Raw genomic sequence first — 7,046 nt, 5'->3', positions numbered from 1 at the left:
TCAACACACACAGTTTCTCCATCCCATTAAAACCAAATGGGTAGTACTCAATGTTATTGTTCATTATAAGGTACCTGTAAGAGTACTATAAAGTACCCTCTATATCCCTCCTTTTATTATAGCAAGACCTAGAACACACATTGTTCTTCACCCTTTCTCTAGCTATTCCCATATACCCTTTCTCTAGCTATACCCCTTTTCCTGTTTCCCCCCACCTTGTTCTTCCCAAAGCTATATTACTGTTGTGTTACTGTAATACTACTGTTCCTATTTGATATGAAGTTGGGGAAAAAAAACACAGGTGGTTGCATACGATTTTCAAAACCTGAACAGTGCCCTTTTATTAACATAAATCACTTTAGCAAAAATGCCCTTTTATTAACATAAATTTCTGAAAAAACACCACTTATTATCAGCAAAGCCAGCATTTTTACATAAGGAACTGCCATTGCGTTTAGAAAATAATAGCTTCATATGTAAAGTAGCTCTGGGTACAGTAAACCTGGGTGCATCTAAAGAGGATGTATATCCCCAAACTGCACCAAGGCCCTAGGAGAGGGGGTCTTGTCTTATCTAAAAGTCTAACAAAGGCTTCAGATGGGGAAAGCGTAGGGTTTTCATTATACACAGGCCTTATGTATAGACTGTTTTGATGGCACTAGTCAAAACGTTGAATGTGACTTTACTTTCAATTTCTTTCTTATTAAAGTGATACTGACAATAAAAAAAGTATTTTCAAAATATTAATCTACATTAAAAGTTACCCGTAGGTCATGTTGATCGCTTTTTGCTGATAGTTCTGCTTTATTAATTAATTGTTACTTGAATTTCCTAAACCTGACTGTTTTGCCAACCTGAGTGTCCCTTCTCTATGTGTCATTTAGTGTTTCTAATGCTAATGGACTATTGCTGCACAAATATGGCAGCCCCCTTATAGACAAACATGAGAGTAAGAAAGGTCATGTAAAAGCATCAAGCAAATACCAAATTATAAATGCACTCAAAGACTGTCACGGTCAGCACCCAACACCAGAACAAATGCCAAGCACCCTGGTCTCGGCTCGTGCTTCACCAGTAGTGTGACCGCCTTTGGCCTCGGGAGGAGCCCTCAGCTACTTGGATGCCACCAGGACTTAAAGGAGAGGTGCAAGGCTAGAGGTTCTGGATAGGCAGAGGGGCACGACTGTTAGCTAGAGTCTTTAGGCCGAAGGTCGCGGTACAAGACGTTAGGCAAAGAGTGGTCAGATCAGGCCGGGTCAGGGCAGGCAGAGAACAAACGTAGTCAGGCAGGCAAGAGTCAAACCAGGAAGTGAATCAGAGGGTTAAGGCAGAATCGGCATTGGATATCAGGCAAGGGGTCAGGATGCAGAAAGTAGAATCCTCGAGAACAGGCAGGGGTCACAACAGGTAATCAAAACATAATCAGAAATAGCAACAGCTAAGCACCAGGAACAAATCCTATCACGGGACTGAAAAATACAAACTGCCACTTTAAATAGGTTTGAATTCCGCGCCCTTGCGTCAACACGCCAGTGCGTGTGCCCTTAGTTACCAGGCGCAGGAAGAAGACGGACGCGTGGTGGGCGTCCCCGCCGTCCCCCCACTAGACCACCAGGGTAAGTCGTTAGAAAGACAATGTTATGATAAATGTAAAAAAAGGTTATTTTCTGGAGTCCATATCATAGCAGTGTGATTTGGCTCATCCAGAATTACATATACAAGGAAAAATATATATTGTTGAAGAGCAGGGGACAGATTAAGAACCTGGTGGTAACTAGATGCATAGGAGGCAATTAGGAGCTCTTGCACTAAACTATGCTTTGGGGACCAAGGAGTAATAGAATCACTCATCATTATAAAGACAAATTGACTGCAAATTTGGGCTTGATATTTGATGTAAAGTAATAAAAGTAGATGTAAAAGGGACATGGTTTTGATCCCTCAGCATAAAGAAAGAGTCAGGAGACTCTCACATCAGACCAAACAAATCCTAAAATAATGATGAAAATAGGGAAAAAATTGTCAATAGGGCCAGTAGAATGCAGAATGCTTTCAAGTGATAGGTGGGCTATAAAGTGTGTAGAGAGATCTAATAAGGTTATGAGTATGGAGGAATATCCATTGAATATGTCTCAAATATAGATTATTGGAGACTTATGGCTGCAGAGATGCCAAACAAGGTGATGGAAATATCATAATCACATGATATGGACCCAAACCTTAGTGATTATGATAATAAACTATGCTTGCTACCAGTGTGCCCATCTGTACAATAAACAAGCCCTTATGGACACATTTCCAAAAATGTAGCATTTGTTCCCCAGAGTTCCAGAGTCATTGCAGTTGCACTGGGGGCAATTTGCTTGAGGCAATTGCATCCGATATACCAAAACGAATGCGAATTTAGTTGCTAATCGGATGCAATTGCATGGAAGTCTGTTGGACATCATTTCCAGGTTCGCCACGCAAGCGACGTCTGTACTCTATTCTTTAGTCATAAATGTACCGCTTCTATTGACACTGGGAGTGAAAGGAACACTGGAGCTACAGCCTGGTCAGGAGGTTTGTAGTTCCAGGTTCAAACGTAAGGAAGGAAAGAATATGCAGAGTGGACCAAAACTATAATAAAAAAAAATGTAAATAGTGTGTTTTGATGAAGAACCTTTAATTAAAGTGGTTTTAACCATAGCTGACTGCAGGGGAATTGAGGGGACCCCAACTGCACTTACACTTGAGCCCTTGTATCTCTTGTATCTCACCTATGCCTTCATCTAGCGATATTTGTACGAAAAGGAGTCCAAAGAAATTTGATAAAGTACATCTTGAAATCCCTTTGCTTCACTAATGTGTTTTTCTTATGTCACCTACTAAAACTACAATCCTCTCGTTGCCACTGATTGAGATTACGGCTCATTATTTATATCCCTTGAAATCTGTCATCAGCCTTGGGCAGTGGTGTTGCTTTCAGCGTGAATTCTTCAGTGCAATACGAGATGGAAGGGATAATTATATGATGCTGTTGGCTACATAGCCTTGACCCCCAAGTGTACTTTTTAATCAAAGCACTAAATATTGTGCAAGAGGAGTTTGGAATCAATTAAACAAGAAATAACTCAGTCAATTGAATGACTTTTGCTATGGAACAAAATGCCGATAATCAGTTTAATAATGAAAGGAATGGACTGTCACATTAAAGAGATTTTAATACATTAACGGAACGAGACATGGGTTTAAATAGTCCCAGATTCTGCTGATTTGTTTTTCATGTTAATTGCTGTCAACACCAGAAGCCCCTGCTAGATCTCAATGTTCCAAGTTATCTTTCCTCAGCTAATTAAGGCCAAACCATATTCACAGTAATGTTGCGTGCTTTCTCCCACGTGCCTTCAAACTCTTCAAAACAACCGATCAGATGGGAATTTCATTGGGGAAGCTGATCCCTAGAGGTCATTTTAGAGAAAAAAATATTGCTGCTTATTTTAGATTTACAAGTGAGAGATAACAGTAAAAAGATTTAAGAGATAATGCACCACCTGCTGTTAAATAGAGGTCCCTGGGGAGTTCTGTGTAAAGCATGAGGCCACAGGCCAAGAGATTATGGGGCTGATTCACTAAGGGTCGAATATCGAGGGTTAATTAACCCTCGATATTTGACTGGGAATTGAAATCCTTCGAATATCGAAGTCGAAGGATTTAGCGCAGATAGTACGTTCGAACGATCGAAGGATTATTCCTTCGATGGAACGATAAAATCCTTCGAATTGAACGATTCGAAGGATTTAAATCCAACGATCAAAGGAATATCCTTCGATCAAAAAAAGTTAGGCAAGCCTATGGGGACCTTCCCCATAGGCTAACATTGACTTCGGTAGCTTTTAGATGGCGAACTAGGGGGTCGAAGTTTTTTTAAAGAGACAGTACTTCGACTATCGAATGGTCGAATAGTCGAACGATTTTTACTTCGAATCCTTCGATAGTCGTAGTCGAAGGTCGAAGTAGCCCATTCGATGGTCGAAGTAGCCCAAAAAAACCTTCAAAATTCGAAGTTTTTTTTACTTCGAAACCTTCACTCGAAGTTAGTGAATCGGCCCCTATGTATAGGCCACAGAACTCCAAGCAGATATAATATCTTAATATAATTAATATTTTTGTGTGTATGGGTGTTTCTGTGTGAATGAAGGGTCGGGGGTGTAAAGGAAACTAACAGCATATGGTCACACATTCATTTTACACTCATTCCCCTTCCCTTTACATTTAAGAATGTTTAGCAGTGAGTACAACTTTCTTTCTTTTTTTTTTTTTGCTAGTTCATTAGTTCCAACAAGAGCAATGGGTAGCTCCCAATATTTCCAGTTGATCTCCATAATGTTCAGTGAAAAGAGAATCCATCTGCAAGTTTTAAGCATGGAAAAGCAAGTTGCAGGTGAAGCTTATATAAAATATAAAGAAGCATAATGAAATTCTTCAATTATTATATAAATGAAGATGAGTGTAGGTCAAGTCAAGTATGACTTTGAAGTAGTTTCCCAGTTTAAGGGTTTTTACTCATGAGCAATTTTCCCTGCGTTCAGTTGTAATGCTTTCCACCGCAGGAGAGCGCAGGAAGAATTCTGCATTCTTTGATTTCTTCCAGGGCTGTACTCACACAGGTGCATGTTACATGCAGCATTCCATGTGCGTTTTACGCTTACATCAGTCTGTGAGTATGTGAGTAAGGCCATAAAAAAAGTATTCATTGCATTTCGTCCTGCATGAAATGCATTAAAACTAAACACAGGGGACCACAGGGAAAGCCACTCATGAGTAAGAGCCGTAAAGGACAAGGCATTTGTAATTTGCTGGGGAGGGGTGCCAAGATTCCAAGGCATTTTTCTAATTAAGTCCTGCCCTTACCAGTATATTCATTGATCCCTTGTGCCTAACTAGACTTTTATTTATGGAACTTATATAATTATATAAGGACATAGCATCTGCTATTTACACTGGTGACATAATATGAAGTGGATAGTCTTGAAATGGTGGTTAGTCGGTGGTGCAACAAGACGTTCTTGGGCCTCACGGAAAAAGTATTTTAGGGCCCCCCAAAACCTTGGTGAACATGAGCATCACCAGCAGTTATTTTTGTCTTCTTTCCCTATTGTTACATCCCTAGTAGAGATGAGCCAATCTGTTCCATTTCACTTCACCATAAATTTGTGAAACGGCAAAACCTCATAAAACTCGTCAAAGTGTGTTTTTTTCAGTGTACAATACATTATTATCTATTGAGATTTTGTGGCGAAAAACCTGGTGAAAAATGTTACTCATCGCTAATCTTTGGGCTTAATTCTGCTATTTTGAGCATCTGAGTAGTGATGGGCCGTTGCGAAAAATTTGCGAAATGGCGCCGGCATCTTGTTTTTGACGGCGGCGTCCGTTTTTGATGCCGGCGGCCGTTTTTTTTTTACGTTTCGCGAATCGCGCAAATTGAATGAATTCGCCCATCACTACATCTGAGATATCTGATATATTTCACTGTACAGGTATAGGATCCCTTATCCGGAAACCCGATATCCAGAAAGCTCTGAATTATGGAATGGCTGTCTCCCATAGACTCCATTTTATCCAAATAATCCAAATTTTTATAAATGATTTCCTTTTTCTCTGTAATAATAAAACAATAGCTTGTACTTGATCCCAACTAAGACATAATTAATCCTTATTGGAAGCAAAACCAGCCTATTGGGTTTATTTAATGTTTAAATGAATTTATAGTAGACTTAAGGCATGAAGACCCAAATTACGGAAAGATCCATTATCCGGAAACCCCCAGGTCCCGAGCATTCTGGATAACAGGTCCCATGCCTGTATTATTAAAGGTTTACATTTTATATACATTAGTATCATATAAGTCTTTTAACGCTCGCTCCAACGCCCATAGTTAGCTTTGGCTCCAAAGAGATTTCTTTTTCAAGGTGTAAATGAACAAAACCACCTAGAGATCCCATTCATGCATTCACAAAACAGTTTACAAAGTGCAATACTCCTTGAACCTAAAGTTATAGAAGTGCAGAAACAATACTTTTTCTTTATAAAAAGAATGGTGAGAGTTGTAGTTTTGTGAAATATCCAATATAACCACAGTTACCTTTGCCAGAGATAAAAAGGCTTTTTTCTTAGTGGAATTACAGTGCAGTTACATCATAGCTCATGTGCAGTCGCCAGTCATTGTCTTAAAGGACTTGCAGTTGTGGATTTCTGCACGTTTCTCTGCTTCGTCATTGACTGGAACTAGAAAAAATCAGAAAGGGAGAGGCAGGTGAGATCTATGTCCATAAGAAGGAAAGTAATACAGACAAAAGGAGATTACTGCTGGGGAAATTCACTGCGTTCCTAAAGGACAGTTTGTTCTGTGTGTTGAAAGCTCAAGAAATATTGATATAACGTGGCATTTGCTGATAAGCAATGTCTGATATCTAGAAGTACTGACATTGAGACAAAGCTAAACAGTAAGGTGCAGATTTACTAAGGTTTGAATGGTGAATTCCAATTGTTGCATTTTTTTGGTCAAAACTCACAAATTCGAATTTAAAACCACCAATGTTTTATGTGAGATTTATCACACTTCGACATGCCGAGTTCATGTAAAAGTCAATGGCAGAGGTCCGTTGAACCATTTGAAGATGTTAATAGCCTTCCTGACATTCAGCTGGGAATTCCCCAGTGCTCCTTAGGTACCAGCCATGCAGCTTGCTGCTCCTACGATCCTGCCACCCTAGGCCCGGGCCCAGTGTCGGACTGGCTTGCAAGGCACCCACCTGAAAACCTTAGACCATGGGCCACCAGAAAACCTTAGACAATGGATCCACCAGAAAACCTTAGACAATGAACCCACCAGAAAACCTTAGACTGTGGGCCCACTTTCCAAACTATTATTCCTCTTTTCTTCACCCAACCTCTTTATTCTTCTAGTCTTATATATTTACTTACTATATTATTCCATTATTAAGCATTTTTCCCCATAAAGAAATAGGGAATAACCATGAAATAGGTTAATGGTTAGAAGC

The 7,046-nt window shown here is 39.7% G+C and overlaps 1 long non-coding RNA gene across 1 annotated transcript; it reads right to left on the bottom strand.

Moving 5' to 3' along the window:
* Positions 1-3,185: 3,185 nt before the first annotated feature.
* On the bottom strand, positions 3,186-6,381 carry LOC121398728. Its single transcript, XR_005964462.1, has 2 exons — positions 6,128-6,381; positions 3,186-3,440 (listed from the first exon to the last, which is right to left on the bottom strand). It is a non-coding gene; the product is annotated as an uncharacterized LOC121398728 (long non-coding RNA).
* Positions 6,382-7,046: the final 665 nt, after the last annotated feature.

Source organism: Xenopus laevis, chromosome 1S (assembly GCF_017654675.1).
Source record: "Xenopus laevis strain J_2021 chromosome 1S, Xenopus_laevis_v10.1, whole genome shotgun sequence".
In the NCBI taxonomy this organism is placed as follows: domain Eukaryota; kingdom Metazoa; phylum Chordata; class Amphibia; order Anura; family Pipidae; genus Xenopus; species Xenopus laevis.
Note: the sequence above shows the minus strand (reverse complement) of the source record. Positions and strands in the feature narration are given on the sequence as shown.